Source organism: Lissotriton helveticus, chromosome 7 (assembly GCF_964261635.1).
Source record: "Lissotriton helveticus chromosome 7, aLisHel1.1, whole genome shotgun sequence".
Classification (NCBI taxonomy): Eukaryota; Metazoa; Chordata; class Amphibia; order Caudata; family Salamandridae; genus Lissotriton; species Lissotriton helveticus.
Window position 1 is genome coordinate 823,192,353 of NC_136068.1, and position 25,744 is coordinate 823,218,096.

At 43.2% G+C, this 25,744-nt stretch overlaps 1 protein-coding gene across 4 annotated transcripts in view; it reads right to left on the reverse strand.

Annotated features, from left to right (window-relative positions):
• LOC144767075 (neuropeptide Y receptor type 6-like) overlaps nt 1-25,422 on the reverse strand; it is a 399,172-nt gene extending 373,750 nt beyond the window's left edge. For 2 of the 4 annotated variants that reach the window (XM_078650698.1, XM_078650701.1), the window contains exon 1: nt 25,163-25,422. The gene's annotated coding sequence lies outside the window, so the exon portion shown is untranslated. The remainder of the gene's footprint in view (nt 1-25,162) is intronic. The other 2 variants (XM_078650700.1, XM_078650699.1) reach the window with 2 other exon arrangements.
• Between the last annotated feature and the right edge of the window lie 322 nt (nt 25,423-25,744).

A 25,744-nucleotide genomic window follows, 5' to 3' on the forward strand; every position in this document is an offset into this window, starting at 1 on the left:
TAACTCTAACGCAAATAGTTAAAAATAAAGTAATTGAAATAGAGTAGAGATAAGTGATATACAGTGCATTCATTTAGTCTTGTTCTAAAACTGTTTCTTTTCTATTCTTTCATGTAATCACGCTTCTGAGCAGAAATGTACCCGATTCTCCATTTTGAAACCCACTGCACTCCATATTGAAACCTTTGAGCCTGCGCACCAGAGTCTGAAAACCATCGAGTCATGGCATTGAATGAGTGCCAGGGACAGTCTTGACGAAGATGTGCCTGGGAACTTCAACTCTTGACCACTGAGAAGGAAGCTGATCTAAAATATTAACTAAATTGTAACCAATATTGGAACATTCATTGTTGGGTGGAATAAAACATACGTGGGAAAATATATTGATGGGCGGGAACGTTAATTTGAATATCATCAAGAAAAGTTTCATTTTAGTATGGTGTGATGACCTCTCCTCATTCTTTTGTCCAATCAAAATTGGGGATCCTTACACTTGCAACATTGGGGGGTGGTACACTGACCTGGAAAATAGTATAACTAGGGTAGGCTTAGCTAGTTAATTTGTCCAACTTATCCGAATAGCTGACCTGTCACTGACCCAACGCACTCAATAGGTGATCAGGAGCAGAGGTGCTGGCGGAGCCCTCTGTCAGAAGGTTCGAAATCCAGATCGGGGTTTGAAAGCTGAAGTGCTGGCGAAGCACTTTGTCGGAGAAATCGATAACTTTTTCCGGGTTCTGGCGGTTAGCTGCAGAGAGGGATTAACGCAGGTGTTGCAACTTTAACTGTGGGTGCTGGTCTTAGCACTTGGTGTTCCTGTCCTGATCCAATTTGGAATTACCTGTCCTGATTCCGATCTGCACCTGCCTGCCTTTATGGTGCCTGCACTTTCGGGGCTCTGTCCTTTAAACTGACCCGTGGCCAGGGTTAGTTCTTCACACCATTCTAGGTAAATATTAAATTATCGTATGTCCACGCCACTTATCTTAAGATTCCCCAGGTTCGTAAGGCCCTTAAGAAAGTAACAACACAGTATTTTAGTGAAAATGTCCATTCAGTGCACTCCTCCGAGATACTTTGGGAGGCTTACAAAACGGTCTTGAGAGGGCAAGCCATAAACTCCATCACGGGACATAAAAGGGAGCAGTCTCAGGAACTAGTTAATCTGGAATTAGCTTTGCAAGACCTGACAACAGCACACGACCAACACCCCACTCCATCCACCCGACACGCGCTTGCTCTTCAACAACAGCTGTACAACGATCACTTGCGTACCCAAGTCAAAGGGCGCCTAACTGACACTTACAATAGGATCTATGAGGTGGGAGAGAAGGCTGGGAGAATGCTGGCTTGGCTTGACAAAAAGGAGGGGACTCCTAAGGGAATCCAATGTTTGAAGGATGAACACGGGGCGTGCATACGAACCCGGGACGTATTGCTGAACTGCTCGCGAACCATTTTGAACGGGTGTACACCCCTGAACGTGTGATTACACCCGAGATGGCCAGGGGAATCCTTGCGCCGATCGAGATTCAAACACTGTCCCCGGAAGTGTCGAGTGAGTTGGAAGCGGATATCACCGCCGATGAAATCCAACTGGCTATTCGTGCCTTGAACCCGGGTAAAGCAATGGGACCTAATGGCATACCTATTGAATGGTATCAAGCGGTGCCTGAGACCCTCAGTAAACATCTGCTGGGGATGTTTAGGGAATGTCTGGAAAGGGGTGCACTTCCACCAGACCAAAGAGCAGCGACTATAGTGGCAATATCTAAGCCAGGCAAACCGCCTGAGGAATGCTCCTCTTACTGCCCCATATCATTGCTTAATGCAGAGGCCCAGATTCTGGCCAAACTCCTTGCAATGAGGATTCTGCCTCACTTACAGTCAATTATACACCCGGACCAGTCCGGATTTATGCCACACAGAAACACAGCGTTGAATCTGCGCAGGTTGCATGGTGTACTGGCTAAGGCGGACTCGATCTCCACACAGGCAGTGATATTAGCCCTTGATGCTAAGATGGCATTTGATCTTGTGGAATGGACGTACTTATTTGAGGCAATGTCGCACTTGGGATTCGGGCCCCGCTTTATTGCATGGGTTAAACTATTGTACACTGACCCGGTGGCTCAGGTGGTAGCTAACGGACACATCTCACGAGTGTTCCCACTAGGGAGGGGCACGAGGCAGGGATGCCCCCTATCGCCCTTACTGTTCGCGATCTCCCTGGAACCCCTAGCCACTCTTATAAGGACCTCGCCCCTACTTAAGGGCATATGCTGGAGGGAAGGATGGGAGGACAGGCTGTCTCTCTATGCGGACGACATGCTGATCTATTTAACAAACCCAGAAAGCGGAGTACCGGCCCTACTGCACCTCTGTGATACACACGGCAGGATATCCGGGTATACGTTAAATTGGAGTAAATCGGAGCTGTATGTCCTGACGGGGCGGGCCCCGACTCTCAATGCGGGGTGCCCTCTGAAGATGGCGGGTTCGTCATTTAAATACTTGGGAATTCAGGTCACAAGGGACCCCGTGGAGTTTATTGACAAAAATCTGAAGCCCCATTTAGACAGACTCAAACAAAATATTGCATTTTGGTCTGGAATCCCGCTAACGCTCCTGGGAAGAGCTGCGCTTTACAAAATGATGGCCTTGCCTCGATTTTTGTATGTCCTTGAAAATACACCTTACCCAGTAGCCCCTTGGTTTTTTCAAAAGGTTGCAGCGTTGATATCTAACCTCATGTGGGGGAACCTCCCGGCGCGCATTGCACAATCCAAATTGCATAGAGGTTGGTACGACGGTGGTATCGCCTTACCTAACTTAAAACTATACTACTGGGCGGCACACCTTAAACCCATCAATCAGTGGATTCATGCCTCACAGGCCGAGCCAGCATTTCAGGCCGACAGGGCGCAGTTGGGTACTAATAGCCTACTGGGCCCATTGTACGATCAATGCAAAACTCGCGCCTTAGTCGGACCTACCAAACTAACGGTGCAGCTTTGGCATACAGCGACGGCGGCACTGGGTTGGAAGGGGAGGATCACCAAAATGACCCCACTGTGGGACTCTCGGATTTTAGGCAACCTGAGAAATAGTAAGGGATTCTCACAATGGGATGCCATAGGGATATCCACTGTGGGTGATCTCTGGGAAAGGAACGGAGTGATCCCCTTCGATCGCCTAAGAGAATTATACAAACTCAGCGAGAGAGAGCTTTATAGGTATATCCAGATACAACATGCGTTTCGCACGGCGCTGCCCCCCGACACAGACTTGCCTGAGTCTTCTCCGCTGGAAGACCGCCTTCTCACTGAATTCATGATTGAACGAGCAACATCGCTTACATATCGTAAATTACTCAACAACTTATCGGATCCAACACTATCATTGAAAGCGAAATGGGAGGGAGACACTAGTGAGATGTACGAACATGAGTGGAATGAGGCACTTGGGTCACCTAAGGAAGTGGGCATTTCTGCACGTTTCAGGCTAGTACAACCGAAAATACTGCACAGGGTGTATTACACTAGGACTATGCTACATCGTATTAACAGGGTACAGCATCCTTACTGCCTTCGCGGGTGCGGGGAGGAGGGCACGTTTTTCCACACCATATGGGACTGCCCCCGGATTCAGGAATACTGGAGACAAATACTACAAACAATCTCACAAACACTAGAACTGTCGCTATTACCTGAACCAAAGAGGTGCCTCTTAAACGTATGAGAGCCTACTGACCTCTCTAGACATGGGCAACTCTGGGCTACATGATGATGGCTAAACGGGATGTCGCACAACGCTGGGGAGTGGCAGATATGCCAACCAAGTCACAATGGTGTTTAAACATGGATAAGGTAATGATAACAGAAAGGGCGGTGTACTCTAACCGTGCCTGCCCGGGGAAATGGAATAAGATATGTACCAAATGGAATGTGTACAGAGGGGAGGTCTGTGATCCCCTACCGGAGGATGACCAGGATGAGTCAGATGGGGAAGAGGAAGTGGGCTGATACTGTAGGCGAATTGTTGGGGGTGGGGATGCCAGGGGCAAGGTGCATGACTTCTTTACTGCAATAATAGGGGGTGAGACAGGGGAGGGATTACGTGCCACACCAGTTACGAGGGGTATGTACTTGTGCATGCACATGGCCCCCAGGGGCCTTCAATGTTCAATGGGAGAGGGACTACCGTGGAGCACTCTAGTGAGATACTTATTACTCGGTTTGTACAGCCCACCACATGGCCACATCACTATTCCTAACGTTTAAGTTGACTTGTTGTTGTTCTTTATGGAAAAAGAAAAGTGGAAAATCAAAAACCAATGACGAACTGAGACATTGATACCTATGTTACACCTCCTTTGCGCCGCAGATACCTAATTGTGTACTACGTTGACAATCCCTATACAGCCTTGATGGTGCTGCAATGTAACTGTTGACTTGCTATGGCGGCCAGCCCGATGGGATGTAGGCGTTCCGCTGTGTAACTTACTGGTGAAATAAAGGTTTTTGGAACAAAACAAAAAATTATCGTATGTCATTGTTCTGATTCCTTCTCTCATCCCACCCCCTTGTCAAATGCGGAAAGACTGCTTTATAAGAACTCTGCATATTTTCATTCTAATCATTATTTTCCTAATTGAGAATTTTCTATTATTCAATGCTTGGATTATGACATTTTAAAGATTTTAGATAAAGAGTTTAAACCTTTCCAGAGTTGTGGTTATTTCATGAGAGCAAATGTTCTTTTTCTACCTATTATTCTAACACCTTTCATCCCTTAGGACTATAGGTACCGATGACGAAGATTGGTAAGTCAATGGTATAGGTCCTAAATGAAAATGATAAATCACTGATTAGAGCAAGTGCACAGGTTACCTGATTATATTCTCATCATATGTTGTTTATGGGCCCAGGTGAGTATGGTAATCTGAGTTGGGTGACCTGCGCGCTCTAACAGTACTTTGCTCTAAGTTTTTGGAAGAACAGCTTCCTTCGTAGCTTTGTGCTGTGTGGATGTTTGTTGCTGGTTCAAGTGGAGGAGTGCCAGTGGTGGTGGCATTCTATGGGACTGGTTTCTGGGTTTGTAGTTCAGAGGGCTTCTGGGTGCCCAGCCCAGCAACAATTGTGCACATGTAACATGTTGTGCTGTAGGTTATTCTTCTGTGTGTTTTTGAGGTGGTAGAGAGGTTCCTCTGGACCTTGTGGAGTGGTGTTCTGGAAAAATCCCTTCACTGTGGGGGGGGGTACTGACAGTGTGATTCTTGTGAGTGGGTGTCTTTACTGTGTTCAGCCAGTATGGCATTGGAGGCTCTGTGTGGAATGAGTGTTTGGGTGTTAAGTCACTCTGGGACACCACCATGTTGTGGTTGTAGGTGTATGAGCAATCCCTATCGGTTGGAGGTGTGTGAGAAGGCTTTATGGTGCTAAGCCTCTCTGCTCTCCAACTATTTTTTGCTGTAGTGTTCGAGTTGACTGGGTGTTAGTGACTCGCGTCTACCACTTTTGTGTGGTTAGTGGGTGGATATATGTGAATCCCTCACGGTTGGTGTGTGTGAGAAGGCTTTACGGTGCTAAGCCCCTTTGGTCTACCACAAAAAGAAATTGTGGGTGTGGGTTGATTTAGGTAACCACCCTGGTTGACGTGGTGTTTGAGTTGACTAGGTAGTAGTCACTCGCATCTACCACATTTGTGAGGTTGGTGGGTGAAGTAGGTATCACCCTTAGTATTGGTATTGTGGTTGTGAATTGTATTTGTTTTGCTGTGGCGAGATGTCTACTGCACTGTGGAGGTTTGGTTCCCTGTGTGTTTATTTTCAATTCAGCCTGGCCAGCTGGTATGTATTGTGGCATAAGGGGTTTGGTTGGTTATGTGTGGTGTAGTAGAATGCGGGTTTGATTGTTTTGTGTGGAAAGGGAGAGGATGTAGGTAAGTGTAGTCTTTAAGAAAGCAGAAAGATTGTTTTTATCTTGCCCAAGTTGTTGTTTTTATTACTGTGAGTACATGGGTGGGCATAGTCTTCCATCATTTCATATATTTTGTTAACATTCAAGTAAACTGTTACATTCTTCTGTACTTGCTTTGCATTTTGGATGTGAACTTGCACGCCCATTGTACTGTGTTTTTTTGTAATCTTAACTTGTATACCCTTTAGCCACCTTCAGGTCTTTGCAATGGGCCCTCTTGTTTTTACAATGCATGTATATTTTACTAATGTAAACTTTTCCTTGGCCCATTGCATTGTGTTCATGTACACCGTAAAGAAAGGAGATGTGTATTACTTGCTGCTCATCCAGTGTGTATGTGGTGTGGAATGCTGGAGTGTGATGATGCTGTGGAATGTTGGATGAGTGAGGTTGGCAGTTGTTGTATTGGCTGAGCAGCAGGAAGGCTGCTCCTGGTGGGGCTCTCTGTGCTTCTACTCTTGATCTTTCCATCATAATAAATACTACGTAAGCTATCCTGGAGTTGGATATTTGTTTTATTTACAACATTTTTTTTTATGGGAGAAACAGACACCTCATAGATACACTAGTGAATTGTTTTGTTGGATAACTTTAGGGGCTTAAGGGGCCAAGCTCCAAGAAACCACCATCAGTTCAGGTTTACCAGCCCTGGTGAGTCTGGGTGCAGAAGTGCTGGTCGCGTTGGTAGCCTTGAACGCCTTGGGGTAAATGGCAAAGGTACCTGCAAAATAAAGGCGGCAAGTAGGGCCTTTGGGAGAGGTTTGGCAGCTCGAGGGCTCGGCTCTTGAGGGTCTCTAGAGCACAGGCACACAGTCGGTTTCTGTGAATCTGGGAAAGGGGGCTCAGGTGCAGATGTGCTTTGGACAATGGGTCACTGTAGCTAGAGGCTCTCACTTGGCTCTGTGACCTGGAGAGGGAGAGAAAACAGGACAGCAGGATGCTCTTGCTGTTGGCCTCAGTGATCCTGAAGTCCCTTTTGACAGGTTGGCTTAGTCAGTACCCAGAATGGACAAACAGCAATCCCCGGTTGCGTCAAATGCTCTGGTACCCACAGTATTGGTGCTGGGCAACTCCTGGAGGACCTGGCATCTCCAAACTCGGCAGGGAGAACGATCTGACCTCCTTGAGCAGCATAGGCTTCTTACTGGTGAGAGGCTTCCTTTGTGGACCCAACTATAGGGAAGCCGAAGTACAGGGCAAGTGCGGTCAGTGCCAGCTGCAGGTGGATGGCTCCTCCTCCCAATTTTAGATGCTGCTTGGATGTTGAAGCGCTGGACACTCCTCCAAAGATTCGGAAGGATGAACAATGTAAGTAAGAACTGCCTATACTGCTGAGGCACTACCACTCTCCTAGTGGCACCAGGTTTGGGGCCAGTGGCCTCAGTGTAAATGAGTCCCTCCTCCTAGTAGGTCCTGTGGGAACCACTGACATCTTCACTTTCCCAGCTTGCTTTCTCAGACCTTCAATAGTGGAACAGGTTCTCTGTCCCTGGCACAGATCTTCCCTAGAGGCTCCCCCTTGTTCCTAGAAGCTCTGCTATGTAAAGGCAAAGCTCCTGAGGCTAACTTCCCTCAAGGGCTGACAGGCCTTCTCCCTGAGGAGAGTGGGTCTGAACTTGTGTCTTTTCAGAAGTTGGTTTGCCAGCCTTCTTGCCTTTTCTCTTGGAGGATTGGGCCAATAATCCAGGTTCCAATAACTCTTGTTCACCCTAGGCTTTGGTTTGTGCTCTAGTTTTCACACGTATCCATACAGGTATTCCCAGGATGGCTGCATGGGTTCTCATCTCTACCTCAGCCCATGTTGAGGTCTCCAGATCATAACCTATCAGGCATTCCACTGGAATTGGAGAAGACATGACCACCACTTCAACACCACTGATATTTGGGTTTTGTCGGTATTTCTCCAGGTAACTGGGTCAGACATCAGAGTAGCCATATCCGCTCCACCCTCTGAGATTAAAATAGCTTCTTTGTGCTCTCTGACCTGGTCAGGGCCCACCAAGGATCTCATCTGGAGACTGGTAACCCCTTTGGGTGCTTGACTAGTGGTAACCTTTTTTGGGGAAATTCAGAGCCCCCAGTTTGGTGACTATTCTGCTTACAGCAGATTTGGAGCCATACCTTCTTGGGATTCCAGTTCTTACCCCGGTACTCACCCTTGGATTGGGAAGAGTATCTGGCCTACCCACCTAAACAGGGTTTTCGAGGCTTTTGGAAGATTTTTGGGGTTATTCCCCTTTGTGTCCCACATCTTTCCCTTTGGGAGCAGTAACCTCTTTCTTTTGGTCATCCCCCACCTTGGGTCTTTCTGGACACCCTTGTTTTGCCTAAGGTCGCTTGGGTTTAGGTAATGTCGCCCAGCATTTTTATTCCTTCAGTTATTATCCAACAAGTACATTATGTTGTCTATGACAAGGTTTTTGAAGAATGTAATCAATTGTAGAAAAAACATTAGATTGTAAATTTGTGGTGATGTAAAAGTGTCTGTATTTTATGATAAATCCTTTTTAACAATAGCGATTGTTGCTGACAGAAATTAATTTCTAATCAAGATTGCTGTATATTTAACTAGTTTGCATACAATTTTTATTTTTGTAAATTTCAACAGTTTTTATATGTACTCTGCTTTTATGGTTTCCTCTGAAGAAATCGAATAAAGCTTATTTGACTTGACTTGACTCAGGAGCAAGCCTTATTCCCCAACTCTTGAGGAGAGACAAACCCTAAGTCCACTAGGTATTGATGCAGTTTTTCAGAAGTAAAGTTACTGAACAGATGCTTTTTCATTATCAAATTATAGAGCCCTTCAAAATCATGCACCTTACTGCCTTTCAACCAGAAACCTAGGGCCTCATTTATGAGGCTGTGCGTCACTTTTACGCCGCCAGTGCGTCACTTTTTGTGACGCACCAGCAGCGTAAAAAATGTGCCTTGTTGCACCATATTTACTAAGTGACGCAACTAGGTAGATGTGTCACTTTGTAAACCCCTGCGCTACATTAAACCTACGCCAGGTATAATGTATGCAGGGGGGGCGTTCTGACGCAAGAAAGGGTCATAGAAGTGACACAGTGAAATCTATAAGATTTCACTGCGCCACTTCTAGGACACAAATGCGTCAATTTCTTACGCCTGCCTCACAGCAGGCGTAAGACTGACGCAGGCCCTTTCACATGGGGCTTGCCCCATGTGAAAGGATACATACCTGGGGTTGCGTCACTTTTGTGACACACTCCAGCAATACCTTACTTTTGCACAATACAGATACGTCAGAAATACTGACGTATCTGTAACTCCTTGCGCCATGATGCGTCATACTGTAAATATGACGCATCATTGGTGCCGCAAGGAGGGTGCAGTGAAAAGTGAAGCATTGCTGTTTTCACGCAGCGATACGTCACTTTTCATAAATGAGGCCCCCAGTGTTTTGACTGAGACGTCACCAAAATCTACCCAGTACGGACTCGAGGTTTTGTGAGTCTCCCTGAGTATAATCCTGTGTTCCTCAGTGGTGAGTTCAAAGCCCTAAATCAGGGTATCCTTATAAGGTCATAGGACTTAGCATTTTCCTCATTCAGTGTCAGGAGTTCATCCCTGCACTTTCCTGAGAATAACTCCCACAGTAGAGCTCCCCCATTCTCTCTGGTGAAATTTCCTCATTTTACGAGCCCTCTCAAAGGCTGTAAACTACTTAGCATTATCATCACCCTCAACATATTTGGGGACAATCCCTTTGGGGATTTTGGGATCAAAAGTTAAAAAATTAATAATTAACTTATTTAAAAAACAATTACAATAAATTCTTATTAACAATGTAATGTTTAAAATGATTAAATACATAACTTAAATATATTTGCAAAATATTAAATGCTAGAGTGTTTTTTTTTAAATGTTATTAAAAAATAATATTCGCAACTTCAATTATTTTTAAAAACGATATAAATATTTAATAAAAATGTAATTGAGTTAATGTGCTGTACCATTTTATTTTATTAGTTCTAGGTTATTTAATATTTTAAATTAATTTACAATTTCATTTGACATTAAATTATTTGTAATATTTTATTTTTTAAATGTAATAACCTGTATCACTTTTCCCTATACTTTACCAGAGGTAGATCATCACCCCAGTGTTAGCTTTGGCAGTGGATCTCAGCCTACATGTGCAAAAGTACTAGCATTAACTTTACACTTGTAAATTCACTTTTCAATGTCTCGAATACATGGTTTCAAGGGTGAAGCTATATAAGGCTACACTTAGGTGTACATCTGCCCTCAGAAATGGTGAATAGCAAAATAAAGGGTAGATTTACACCGAAGTGCAAGAGAAATCTGCATGTGTAAATGTAACTTTGTGAATAGGGACATTAGATTTGCTCATGTGTAAATGTATCTTTATCAATAGGCGTCACTATGCAGAGCTTAGAGAGTTTTAGATGGCGTATTTAGGTCACATGTTGAAAGGCATTGTAGGACGAAGATATGACGTTTTGTGAATATATATGAATAGATTTTGCTTTCCTTTCCTCTTTGTACTAAGTGTGTCATTGTTGAACTAGAACTGCTGTATTAACTTTTGACTTTGTGCCAGATTACTGGATATAGTCAAAGTGAATACCAAATAAATCGAACTCTCGATACAAGTGTACTCTTACAACCCTGCGTGTACATACAGGAATCAAAAATATTATATGAATGCACACATAAGGGCCTGATGATCACTTAGAGCACACACAAACGCACACAAGCATCCAGAGCAATAAAGTTACAGACACCTTTCTAGACGACCAACATATGTAGGAGCACTCATGAATATTGAAATACCAGCATCCACAGAAGCAGACAGAGTGGAATGTCAGAAAGATTTTTTGACCTTTGTTGCTGAAACGGTCCACATACAATGAGAATAGGACATTATTTTCTGAGTGACTTTTCATAAAGTTTAGGCCACCAATAGGTGGGGGTATATGACTGAAAACAATGAAGTGCCTCGGGACTTATAATGGCTGGTATAAGTATTCTGTATTAATATTCCAATGTTTCTCTTTATGTTTTCACCTTCTTTTCCTTTTTCTTATTCCTGGGTGCACAAGCCCATTGGGCATCCATTTGCAGCTAAGGGTGGAAGAGCTTCAAGGGGAACCAACTCATGCCCGTTCAGCTCCCACTTACACCTCAGGTGGCATTTCCTTTGCTGCTCCCCTGATGGGAACTACATCATTCCAAAGCCCGCCTTCAGCAGGAGTGGCTTTTTTGCCTGGTTGCACCAGCTCCTCCACCCCCCAGCCATAGGAATGGGGTCAATGCACCCAGAGAAGAGGTCACTGCTTCTTTGTTCTGGGGCCTGACAATGGAGCCCGGGACTCAAGGTTACTGCAGTAGCCTTCTTCTGTTGTTGTGCCTTTTCTTGTGTTGGATCGCGGGGGATGGAGTTCATAGGGCAAATGAGCCTTTAGGGAGGCAGCCCTATGCACACCTCCTCCACATATAAAATATGAAGATGGGTTTGCGTGTATTAACAGGTCGAATTTGCAGTTTAAAACCACAACAGGCATGTTACCTGTGTGCCGCAACCAGGCTGCTCACAAACAGTAGTCTCCCTCGTAAAGTCCACATTAGTAAAGCGCAGGGTCTCTAGGCGCTGGGGGCCGTCGGGAAGATTAAGCGAGCTATTGCCCAGAGTCACATGGTGCTGGGCTGACCTGCCGCCGGAGCCGGGGATCGAACCGTGGTCCCCAGATTCCAGCGTCAGTCGCCCTGGCCGCGGCGCCACACGTGTAGCCCGCACATGCATATGTACATGAGTTAATGTGTAACCAGCCAATTGCCCCTTACCTCAGCAACCTTGTCTTAAAAGGTGGACTCTGGCGTTAAACATGCTCAGTCCAATTAACTTGAAATTAATCATAAGTGAGACCAGGGTAGTGCGAATCACCTATTGTAAAGGTCCCAAAGCAGGGTGATCAAAAGCAAAACATTATAGTGTACTAAAGCGGCAGAACTCAGTTGCAACAGGACCTCATTGTGTCATCTTGGACACATGCAACAGAAGGGGGTTTACATCGTGAATTCTCTGACAAACACAATAAGGATGGGGATTTAAATTGTGTACCCTGTAACAAAAACAGTAGGATGGGGGTTTGCATTGTTTAATATTGAGATACATCTTCTCAATGATATATAGAGGGTGGTACAGATTTCTGAGTACATTTGTAATTTTATGTTTCAAATTTAGTTGTGTGAGAATTAATGTACTTAAAAACATAAAGGAAAATCAACTGAGCATTGATTTATTAAGTGCCATTGTGTGCCTGGTTTCATCCTTACACCGCCTTCCTGAGTAGATTTTGGATTTCTCTACCCCACTATGGTGACTGCAAAGTGCTAAAGGGGTGTAATTGGTGCTCAATTTAACATAATAGTTAGAGTTTGCCAGGACTTTCACTCTGTCTCTCTGCTGATTTTGTTATGGGCATTTGATTAGGCACAAATGAAGTGCTCCCACTGCTCGTTTCTATTGAAGATATTGTTAACGTAGACCCAGTCTAAAATACAGTAGAAAATAGCTTGCCTCTCTCCGGTGTAATCACATTGACACAGTAGGAAGGGATTTTGCATTGTGAACTGTCTGACCAGTAGAATAGAACGTCATTTTATTTTGCAAACTCTCTGACAAATGTCAAGTCTGACTAATACTAGAGAAAGGTGTTTGTACATTGTAAACTCTATGACAAACTCCATACTTGCATTTTGTAACACAGTGGTTTTTCCCACAGCTCTCTGGTGCAGGAGGGTCAAAGTAGTCTGCTTTTAATTGTCTACATTTGTAATTTTAATATTCAGATGTGCATGAAATAAAGTACATTTTCCATTTAAAAGTCAAAGCATTTACTAGAAATTGATTTATAATGTCTTATTGTGCTGTTTGTGGAGCTCCTGTTCTCAATCTGAAACCCTGTCCCTGAGTAACACTGACTGCTCTGCCTTACTACCTTGTGGGTCAGGTGATAAAAGGTGCATACTAGCCCCTGCGTTTGGGGCCACTAATTATATGGCCTCAGGGCTTTGACTCCGCCTCTTTGTTAATATTTCTTTATGGGTATTTGATCAGGAAGTAGTAGTGTTAGCCCACCATGGCCCACCAGTTCCTTACAGAGGCAGTGTTAATGTAGACCAATCATACACAGTAGGAAGACGCATGGCGTAACGCCAAAACATATACAGTAGGGGGTGCGTTTCCAATGTGGATTACCTGATACAATATTAAGGGGTTTAAGATTGTGAACTCAGTGACAAATACAATAGGAAGGGGCTTTACATTGTTTAAATCTAAAAGACCTTCTTCCACAAATTTACCAGTCGGAAGGGCCTTGAGAGGGGCTTAGAGAAATTAGTTTTTCACTGTATGCATTTGTAATTTTATATTTAGTATTTCGATAAATGCAAATTGAAGTATTTCTTATATTTTCTAAAGCAAAAGCAATAACTCGATATTAATACATTTAGAAATATTGTGTGTGTTTCAGAATTCAACCCCTCCCTGAGTAGGCCTTGGACTGCTCTGCTTTACTGCTACAGAGAATCAAGTGCTAAAAGGGGGCAATTGGTCCTTATTTTGAGACCATTATTAAGGTGGCCTCACGGTCAGGGGTAAAAGGCTCCAATTACTCTTATCAGAGCCCAGGAACCATTTACCAGCATTTGCCCCACCCTCCCCCACAAACTAGTTCCCTTACTGTACAATAAACTGTAATTGTGGTGCATTGTAATTGCCAACTATATCAGAAATAAACATCCCTTTTGTAGGCCATCTCCCCCACTGTCCGTTACTGTGGCAACACATTCTCCAACAGCTACAGTGCGGAGGCCACTTAAAAAACAGTAATATAGCCCATAATGCCATGAATGGCAGTAGAAGCAGTGCCGGTACCACATGTAAAGATGCACATTGTATTCCCCACTCCTAAGATGGCCACCGCATTCAATGATAATAGACTAGACTAGTACATATTGCACTGCTCTCCAAGGGACAACGAAGCTCTAAAATGGAAAGGTAGTTGAAAGCACCTTAGTTCATAAAGTATTCCTGGATGAAGTGAGTTTTACCTCTCTCCTGAAAGTCTCAAACAGAGGTTGGTTCGAATAATCGTGGGGACAGAGTTCCATATTTTGTGTACATAGCCCATCAAGGAGCAATAGATTGATCTGTTTTTCATGAACCGAGAGGGTTCTAGAAGAGAATTTGCACTTCACGTTGAGAGGCAGCCCCCAGACAGTGAGGTTTTTTGAGGCAGGTGTTCTGGAGTGTATCAGTGCAAGGCTTTTTGAGTAATGTGAAGAAGCTTCTGGCTTTGATAGGTATGGGTGAGATGTGATTTTAGCATCTTGCACCTGAGATGAGCTTAGAATCTACCTCCATAGGGGGTAGGTGAGATTTGGACATCCCTGTAAGGACGACATTTTCATAGTCTAGTCTGGAAATGACCAAGGCTTGAACCGCTTGCTTGAGGTTTCAGTCTGGAATTAAACATTTAATGTTTTTAAAGTCTGAGTTGGAATTGGGAGCTCTTTGGTATGTTGTTGATGTGTGTTTGGAGACTCCCATGCTTTTTGATTGTACCCGCCAGGGATTTGGAGCAGTCTGTGATTTTAGAATCACAATCACGTGCATTTAGCTATGTTATCCAATCTTGGACCAGCGCCAAGGCCTTAGAGTGGGGGAGATAAGGAGCAAGACTGTCTTCAGAGGATTCATTTTCAGGTTTTTGGAAGATAGTCATGCTTGAATGTTTGTGAGCATTTGATTAAGTTGTAGGATAGCTTCTTGGGATGAAACTTTGCGGCATAACTGAGTATCATGTGGTGTTTGGCAGCGCATGTTGAAGTAAATTCAAAACAGCTGAGCTTGTGTGGTGTGTCTCCACTCTGTCCACAAGCCCTGATCATGTTCAGTATTGTTTTGAGACCTGCCAGTCTTGACCCAGAGCCAACACCTCTCCATCCGATTGGGTGATAAGAGTGGTGGGTGGGGGTTATGCTGTGACATGTTGAATATTCTAGTGCATAAGTGTGCTGCTGTTCCAGGCATGCATAAATATGTGGTCCCCAGCACATGCACAGTATTATGATGAAGCTGCTTGGTGATGAACCAACTGCTCCTGTCAAGCTCATTCTTCAGCACATTCACCCTGTATGTGAAGGGCACATTCTGCATATGTGTGTGCACGTGCAGGGGAGCTGAAATCACGTCAGCGGTAGTGCACTGGGACCGTTGCTAACAAATATTGTGCATCTGTTGATATCAGGCTAGAGGCAGAGTCCAGGAACAAATGATGAGTGCCTGTGAGCACTGAGAGGCCGATGAGAGCAGCTCAGTCACTCTTCACTTGTGTAACTGGTGTTTGGTAACAGCATTCGACACATTTGGCTGTGAGCATGTGTGCAGGGTCAGACTGGCACATAGGGCAATCACTCAGTGCCCAAAGGGCTGGTTCGACAAGTCAGTGTGCGGACCATTTTTGGGGCATTTGTGGGACTGTTTCATGACCTGGTTAGTAAGTTTTTATTGCTGATTTACCTGATATTACCATACGTATTGGCGACACCAAACAAATGCATGCAGTCTCCCATACCATGCAGAATACCTATACAGTGTTCTTTAATAGTTCAAAACTACCCTGATTTGCAGATGTAAGGCACTTTTTTAGGTATCAGGATCGCTAATGGGAAGCTGTGGGAAATTAGCTTATTGATTGAGGGGGCTTTTGACCCTCCTCAAGCAACAGCCCAATCCCTATCTGGGTGTACCACAAAAGTCGCTAAATTAACTTGTGCCTAACCCTATGGTAGCTTTGCACAAATGCAGTTAGGCTTAACTTGGAAGCAATGTATAAAGTATCTATGAAGCACACAAACAGTAATATAATGAAAACACAACACAAGAAAAATTCCATACCAATTTCGAAACATAGAGTAGAAATGAATAACATAGTTGCCACCAAACTGCAAAAATTCAACCAATAGAAACAGAGGTATGCAATTTGAAAGATTTTTGGTAAGTATAGTGCCTAAAAGCACAAAATGTCACTCACAGTCATGGTTGTGCTAGATTGAGGGACAGTCACAAGTTCAGGCCTTCTGTGATGGAGGGCAGGACAGATGCAGGGACCAGGTAAGCACCTCTGTACAAGCGCCTTTTCAAAGTTCAGCGCAAAAAGAGTGCAATTCATGGTGGAGGTGGGCGCGAGGAGCAGGAACAGTGTCACTGATGGTCATCGCTGCAACGCGAAAAGCAGTCTGGGTGTCACGGATGATCATCACTGTTGTGCGAAGATCTTTTCAAGCGTTATGGGCAAATATTGCTGGCGGTCACCACAGGCTGTCAATGCTGTAGCATGAAGTGCAGATCTCACGTTGCCGATCGTCACCGACGGTTGCTGTAGCGCGAAGAGTCAGGTTCACTGGAGATTCATGTTGGCCGCTGGCAGGGTTGGCACGGTCCTGGCACGAATGGGCCCAGTTGCGGTCATAAAGAGCCCAAAACTCCAGGATTTCTCCTTTTCTTCCAGGTGGAGCTCACCTGATGCCAAACCAAGGGTCCAGGACCTAGGAGGCACTTCTTGGGGTTCAGGAACTCAATCCAGCAGAGGCCAGCAAGGCTCAGGCAGGTCCAGTGCAGCAGATCAGCTGGGCAGTTTCATGGAGGTCTCTGGAGCTTATGTTTCTGTAGCTCTGAACAGGAGGTCGGTGAGCTGGCTTGTGGATTCACTAGCCTGCAATGAAGGGAGCAGGTCCATTCTTCCTTCTCAGACAGCAGTGCAGGCCTCAGGCAGCAGGACAGTCCTTCTGTAGTATCCACAGGTCCAGGAGTATACTGAAGATTTGGTTTGAGGGTCTAATATTTATACATGGTGCCAGCTTTGAAGCGGGAGAAACGTTTAGACTTCCCCTCACATCTGGTTCTGGAATTTCCTTCCTTCCCCTGCCCCGGTACCAGGATGTCTGGAGTTACAAAAGACTAGTAGGAAGTTCTTTCTGTGTGCTGAGGCAGCTCTTTTTAAGTGCAAGTGTGGTAGGTGACATCTCTGCCCCTCCCATCAGGTCAGGATGGCCCAACCTGCCAAAATCCAGTACCCCTTTTGTCATATGGTCTGCGAGGAATACACAAAGGCCAACTGCCAACTACAACTAGTCATATGACCCACGATACAGGCTGCAGGCACCAAATGATTTGGAGAAGAAATTGTTTGCTTTCTAAAAGTGGCATTCACAGAATTGTGACTTAAATTTCAGAATTGTGATTTAAAATCTGATTTACTATTAAATACGATTTTAAATTACAATTCATTAGAGACCAAACATGATGTTTCTCTCTATTCCCCTAAAAAAAAGTTATCACTCATTAAATGTAATAATGTAACCAAATGTTATCTTATGGGAGAGGTGGGCCTTGAGTAGTGAAAACGAAGGTAAGACTTTGTCACTACCAGGACATGTAAAGTGCATGTCCAACCTTTTAAATATGATGTACCTTGCCCTATGGGCTTTTTAGGGCTTACCCTGTCGTTGATTTATATGTCTTAAAAGGAAGATTTAGGTCTGGCAAAAGATTTATTTTGCCAGGTTGAAATTGCAGTTTTAGAAATGCACACGGGCTGCTATGGCAGGCCTGAGACATGCTTTAAAAGGGCTATTTAAGAGGTTGGCACAATAAGTGCTATAAGTGCTGCAGGTAGCATTTACTTTACAGGCCTTGGGTACATGCTGTACACATTATTAGCGACTTATAAGTATGTAAGGTGTGCTAATTGGGTATAAGCCAAGTTTACCATGTTTAAAGGGGAGTGCACAAGCACTGTAACACTAGTTAGCAGCAGTAAAGTGCAAGGTGCCCTAATGCAGCAAAATGAATTCAGCAAAACAGGAGGAGTGAAGGCAAAACATTTGGGGGTAACACACACCAAGGATGTGGGGTCTAACAGGGACACTTTAATTTTGGTGCCTGTGCCTATTTTCTGTCCCAGTACAGCCCTAGAAATTGTGGGTCAGTGATCTGTGCAAAGGGATTGATGAACAGGGTGACCTGAGAGCAATCATTGATCAAAGGTTTTAGAAAATAAACAAATAGATTACCTAGGTCATTAATAACCCTTCCGATTCAATTTTACAAAGCCTAATTAGGTAAATCAGACTACTAACATGGTTTACAAGCAGCGAAAGACAACTTCACTTATGAAAGATTGCTACTGTGTTGTTTCAAGAGAAATAATTGTCCATTGTTAAGTAAGTACACAGCTTACCTTCAGCCGTAGTCTCAATGAACACATGAAGGAAACTGTTAAGGTTCCTATGGTAGAAAATCAAAACAACCTAAATAGGGATAGCACTCTAACACCCATTGCAGACTAGCAGCTACACATTCCTGGAAGCACTTTCATAACCCTAGCATACTAGTCAAACACTGCTGTGACCATTCTTACAACTCTCACATACACACAATCTTACACTAATGATAGCACTCTCCATTTATCAAAGTAGCAACCACACCTAAAAAGATTCACTCTCACCTCCTTTCAGCCCAGTATTCACACAATATCGACATACCTCATGCCACTCGCAAAATAGCAGTCTCACTCTACTGATGCCATTCTCACACCTTGCACACAATAGCAGTCTTATACTGCAGACGACAGTCTCACTATCCATTCAGTCTTACTGTCACACACTACTACCAGCACTCTCACACCTCTCACAGACAGAACCCCAATAGTTATGACTGATAACTCAAAGTGCTGCTTCGTTGATTGGTGTGTTTGTGTGCACAATTGTGGTGACAAGTTGGTGAGTGCAAGAATGAGTCAAGATTTGGTGATTAGATGAATGAGTCATGGATGAGTGAGTGAGTGAATGTATGACAGGTCATTGAGAGCATGGACTGATGGATGAGTGACGGCATGGATGGAAGGTTCCAGGTAACTACAGATATAAGCTAGATGAATTGTATATGCTAGTGCTTGTTATCTTTTAATTCCACTCCCTTATTTTAAACACAGGTTTACGAATACCAGATTAAAAAAAACAGGGCTAGTGTGCTCGTCAAATCACGCTTGAGCAAAATTGGGAAAATTATATGAGGGGGAAGTGCTCCATGCCTGATAAATAACAGGAACAGTGAGAGTGAAGTAAAAGGAATGCATGACATATGTCTATGAAATGTCCTGCTACTATTGGAGAACTATTGGAGACCAAAATGTTGACACTTCATCTTTCTTAACACTAGTCATCACAATTTGTATTTTGCGTAGTCCTGTCTTGTGACTATTTGATTGATTGATTCATTGGGACCTATGGTTTTGTTAAGCTGTTTTAGTTAAGAGGGGGGACTACTCTGCTCGGAGGCACAAAAATTATACACAACCGTGTTGACACTGGGGACACTGTGGCTCTTGTACTCCTGGATTTAAGTGCCACGTTTGACGCGGTTTCTCATACCGTGCTACTGCAAGCTCTGCAATCACTGACTGATCGCACGATCCAGGTCTTTTCTCCCACGGCCAGTTCCAATACTCATTTTTCACCTTATGGGGTTCCTCAAGGTTCGATCCTTATCCCTCTTTTTTTAAACATCTATGTCAGGCCTCTGGCGACGATTGCTAAAGATGCTGGGTTGTCTCTTTTCTCCTATGCCGATGACACCCAGATTGTTTTCTCCCTTTCTGCTGAAAGGGCATCTAAACCATCATCTCCTCAGTATGGGCTGAGGAACATAGCAAGTTGGATGCAAGCCAACCTACTTAAACTCAATGGTAAAAATACGGAGGTGCTGATTCTGAGTAAGAATAAAGACCTGTGGGGTCCTCTACACTGGCCGCCTGAAATGGCGTTCAGCCCCAGCCTAATCATCAGGTTCCGGATATAGGCGTTATAATCAATGACCAGTTAACAATGAGGCAATAAGCGGTGAAAGTGTCTTCGACCTGCTTTACTATCCTCAGATGGCTCAGGAAAATCCTTTGGATGTTGCCTTCGTCCCCGCAACGTACCGTGGTCCAAGCTATTGTCACCTAAAGAGTGGACTAATGCAATATTCTGTATCTATGAGTCAACAATGATGCGTTACGTAAATTACAGATGGTGCAGAATGCGGCGGCTAGGCTACTTTGCAAAGTTCCTAAAACAGTTTCCATTTCAGGCTCTCTTCAAACTCTTCATTGGCTCAGGGTTGAGAATCGTATTAAATCCAAAGCCCTGAGCTATATGTTTAAAATCAAATCAAATTAAGGCACCCCAATATTTGAATGCCATAGTTCGCCCCTATCTTCCTTCACATCCTTTACGTTCTGCCACTCAGGCAAAATTCACGGTGCCTAGGACTAGATTGACGTGAATGGGCGGTCGGTCCTTATCTTGTCTAAGTCCCTCTTTGTGGAACTCCCTCCCTATGTCACTTTGGACAGAAACTATATATGAGAATTTTCGTAAGAGTTTACAAACCTGGTTGTTTAATATGTAGAACACTTCCTTTTATCTTCTTCCGTTCCTGACAGGCGGTGTTGGGAAACCCTTGGATAGCTGTTCGCCTTCTAAGATTAAAATAACAAAACATAACATAACTGTGCTTCCCTTAATCCCCATATTTATTAAAATATAGAGAATTGAAGGGATTTTATGGTGGTGCCAGTGTTATCATTTGAATATGTTTATGTAATGCTTTGAACTCTGATGTATATAATGTGATTTGTACTAATAATTTGTACAACTTAACCAATGAAATATGAAAAGTAAAATAATATTTAAAGAAAATATTTCATCAATATGTCTGGGATAATTAATAGGATCATTTCAGTGACCAGTGTAAAACATTGATGAAATAATTTGTTAAAAATGGATTTCTCTGAGAATATTGTGTGTGAGTTAACTATTATACACAGTTCCTTGGGAAAAAGTGGGTGGCCCTTCTGTGTCAGGATAGAACTTTCTATAAGTGGCATTTTCAAAATGGTAATGAAAAATCTGACTTTACCATTAAATAGGGTTTATCATTACAATTTCATGAGTACCAAACATGATATATCTACTTCTCAATTAGGAATTGCAGCTTATTAAATGTGTTAAGGAATCCACAATGTTATTCTAAGGGTGGGGTAGGCCTCAGTCGTGAAAAACTAGTTTTCACTACCAGGACATGTAAAACTTAAAAGTACATGTCCAACCTTTCAATTACACAGCACCCTGCCCTTAGCGCCACTCAGGGACTACTGTAGGGGTGACTTATATGTAATAAAAGGGGAGTTGAGGGCTTGGCAAGGGGGTTTAAATGCCAAGTAGACATGGTAGTGAAACACTGCATTCAGGCTGCAATAGCAGACCTGGTGCATGTTTTAAGGTACTACTTGAGTGAGTGGTACAATAAGTCCTCAGATCCACTAGTAGCATTTCATTTACAGCCCCCCTGTAAATGGTATACGACTCTACAAGGGACTTATAGGTACATTTAGATGCCAATTAGGTATACACCAATCAAACCATGTTTAGATGAGTGCGCACAAGTACTTTAGCACTGGTTAGCAGTGTTAAAGTGCACAGAGTCCTAAGGCCAACAGTAGCAGAAATCTGGCAAAAATTGGAAGTAAGTAGGCAAAAAGTTTGGGGAAAGACTACCCTAAGGCAGACAGGTCTAACATAGGCTCTCCTGCTGACAGAGAGAAAGGACTTGTGAACGGAGTGACTAGGTCACCCAAGTGTATGGCATAATTAGGAAAGTCAAAGTGTGCTGGAAGTAAGTGAATGACAGTCTCTTTTCGGTACGGTGCTACATACAGTCAAAGCGTCCTCTTGCGCCCACTACTCTGTACTCGCCATGTATGGCTTGGCCAACAGGGACCAGAGAAAGATGGTCCCTTTCATGCTTATACAACCAGTGGCATTTTAGGCGGACTCTGGGAGGTATGATGGCTTCACTCACACAAATTAAATTCCACTCATGCTATTTGGTTTCTATTCTTTTTAGCAAAAGGGAAGCTGATATGGATATGAATTGAATACATTATCTTCTGGAGTCTGAATGCACATTATTTTTAAGAGCCTTAAGGCACCTGACTCTACTTTATTGCTTTCAAATAAGTTCATTAGACCGCCAACACATTACTCAGTGGTCTAAATAGAAATACTATGCAAATGTGAATCACATTTTATCCTGTACATAATTCTTTAATATGTTTTATATTTCTTTGAAATGCCTTGAATACACACTTTAGAACTTGGCCAAAGTACATAGGAGTCAGGCAACTCCTTTAAAGTGATCTATGTAAGAGACCTTTTGGGTCTCACCTGGATCTGTGAACCAATAATGTGATAGTATTCTCACCACACCCTGCTGGATTCCAAAGGTTTTACTTGCCTTAATGACCATTTTTGTCAAGGTTGGGGTCCTAGTTGCATATGTTTGCTGAACAGACACTGCACTGGTGGCCCTTCGTATTATACGTAATGCTGCTTGTACCTGTAATCTCACTACTCTGTGACGCAGTATGCTGCTGCACCTTTGGTTATTTCTCTATCTGATAGTGAAGTACATTTAGTCATGTTCAGTACTGTTCATTTCCCTCAGGTAGACTGGTGGGGTACAGATTAAAAAAATAAACAATCTAATATATGCTTACTTTGGCTGATACATGTTGAGGCGCTGATAATATTGAACAAACACAAGGAGATGATGGACGGAATGCTGAAACATTTCAGACACTCACCCCCAGTCACAGATCTGGGTTGAATACATCATCGTTCTTTAGCTCACTTTGTCATCTCAGTTCAGACCCAGCCATATGCAGATCACTCTTGAGCCTGTTCCTTCTTGGGAACAGTCCAGCCTGAACTGCCAAGCAAGATCTTCCCTGGACTGGAAAAAGCATTCTGGGACCGGTTTCAGGGTAACATCCCTCATCAGCCAGGGTAGTTTGAATCCAGCGTCAAAGCGAGCAAGGGACCCAAGTGTGGGCATACCCTGCCAATTAGGGCGAACAAAGCAAACACAAGGAGATGATGGACAGAGTGCAGAAACCTTTCAGACACTCACCCCAGTCACAGATCTGGGTTGAATCCATCATCGTTCTTTAGCTCCCTTCGCCACCCCAGTTCAGTCCCATAGCAATGTATACACCTACTATCCGTGTAGGTGTGCCATTGCATGATTAAGAGAATAAAGTCCATTTTGCTTTTCCCAAAATGCCAATTAACTCTCATACACAAATGTACTCAGCTGTGACATTACTTTGATGGAACATCACGTGGAGTAGATGTGCTCCCATAAGATGGTCGTGGCTTTCCATGCAGGGAATGTCCTGGATATTTGGTTGACACCCACAAACTTATGATTTTGCAGTTATTCACAACATTCTCCGTGGCATGGTGCCACCTGGAGTTCCCCCAAAACAGTAATCATACCTGGTGCATTTCACTTTATGTTTGAAGATAGAACACCCCCAAAAGTGGTGGGTGTAGACGAATGGGTGTGAACATGGCTAAAAATAGTTATCATGTAAAGAGCGAATTTATATTTGCTAGCCATTTACACATATGTAATTGTACAGCATGTACAGTTATATAGATGTAGCTTTTTATGAATGCAAGAGCTGGTGGAAAGCAACCCCCAGTCTCAGCTTCACAACAGTGCACTTGAAATCCTTTGAGAATCCAAAAACTCCTAAATCTACTTCAAATGTAGTTGTAGACCTTATGGGTGCAGATTTACTCTTTTTTATGTAAATCGGACCATGTAAGTCCACCTCGTTCTGAGTCCCAGTTCCAAACTAGCTACTGTGCACAATATTTTATCGTGCACGTCTCAAACCGTTTAACTATCTCATGTTCACATTTCCCACCCGACTTGAATTGTCCCATGCAAAACAATCATTGAAACAGGGAAATGTGAAAGGTAAGGTGTACCATCCAGTTTGAGACTGATGACGTTGCAACTAGGAAAAGCAGTGATCGGCAAAAAGGTTGTTACATCAAATATCTGTCCTCATTAAAGCATCTGTAAACTCCAAAGATCATGGACGATATTTAAATGTCTGTCTTGCTTCTCCAAATCTCAAGTCCTCAAAACCACAAAATTCACTCTAATCCCTTATCTCTCTATATAAAATGATTTAACGTGGATGAATGCCAGAATATAAAGCCATCATGCAAAGCGTAAACCTACTCTGAGAGTTTGTAAAAATGAATCACACATCCTCATTCAAGAAATTCAAAAGAAATAATGCAGATATAAACAGTGAGAGAGGTATAAACCCTGAATAAATGAACTGTGAAAAGGCATAAACCTGAAATGTAGGATTTGTAAATAAGTGTGCAACGTCTACTGACAGTGACACTGTTATCCATGTCTATATTTCATATATAGTAATAAATGACTCATTGTTTGGCCATTTGCCCAACACATATCCAGTGTGGATAGTGGAAAATCTGACTAAATGTACAGTTCAGTGGCTCAATGAGATCAGCCCCAAACGGTATATACATGGTGCCATCCACTGAGAAAACTCAGCCTGGTATCTTGTGGATTTGGGCTTGCAATAGAAATTGCTTTGCAGAGGTAGAGCGTAAACAAGGAAGGAAATGCAACAAATCAGAAACAATTTTCAAACTTTTATTGTATTTAAGCTTATGTCAAAAATTGTGGCAGAAATAAATGAAATGTTTGTCCTTGCCATGAAAGAAAACCAACATCTTCCAAAGATATGGGGAAGGGGGGCATTAGTGCCAGTAAAGAAATTACAATGAAAGTGCTCTGAAAGATATTTCTACATATATGAGTATAACATATTTTGCACCATTACCAACAGTATTTGAATAAAAGTTATATTTAAAAGGAAAATCACATCTACACGAGACTAAGCAGTTGTACCATGTGCTAAATGCAGTCATCTGAAAATTGAAATACGCAAGTTTCCACAAAAGATATGTTAGTGCATATTGTCATCAACTTTACACAGTATTATCAATAACTCTAGAGCCCGGAACTCAAGCGTGCTTGTGAAAGGAATGTGGCATTTTTATGAACTATCAACCAATACATTAAATGCATTTCAAATGTTTCAAGATCAAACTTGGTTTTTAAAAAAAACAAAAAACTTACAAGGAGACAACATTTTAAAGTATTTCTGTTGATAGCGTCTTACCTCAACAATGGTTTAAACAGAAGTAAATGTTCACACCAGTTCTGTTTTCGTTGTTCTTCGTGAAACTGGTACTTCTAATAAAGTCACGCTGTGTTCTTTGCGTACGAGAGGCTTTGGTCCTGTGTCGCACTGGCATCAGTCAGGTGCCACTTGCTTCTCTGCTGATCTTTCTTTTCATCTCTCTCTCTCTCTCTTGGCCCCTCGGGCAGCGCAGCTGCTGCAATCAGTGATTTTTCAAAAGTGGTAACAACAAGGTGATTGAAGGGAAGAGAATGCAGAGTAAACGCGGGCTGAACCGTCCAGCACGAGGCGCGCGCCAATCGGCTGCGCGGAGGGAGGCGATAGCACCTGTAGCCATGGTGATTTTTTATTTTGCTGTGTGTTTTTTTACAATCACTTCCCTGGATCACGTTTTGTGTTATATTGTCTTTGGTTATCCAGAACGTGAGCGTGTTTTATTGTCACATATGTCAACACTTGTATTTTTTCCTTTATTCAAACAAAGCTGATGACTGGGGGAGGCATGGATAGCTTTTTTTTCCTTCCGGAAAGCTACTTACCTTTCTGTAGGCAATTCTCGAG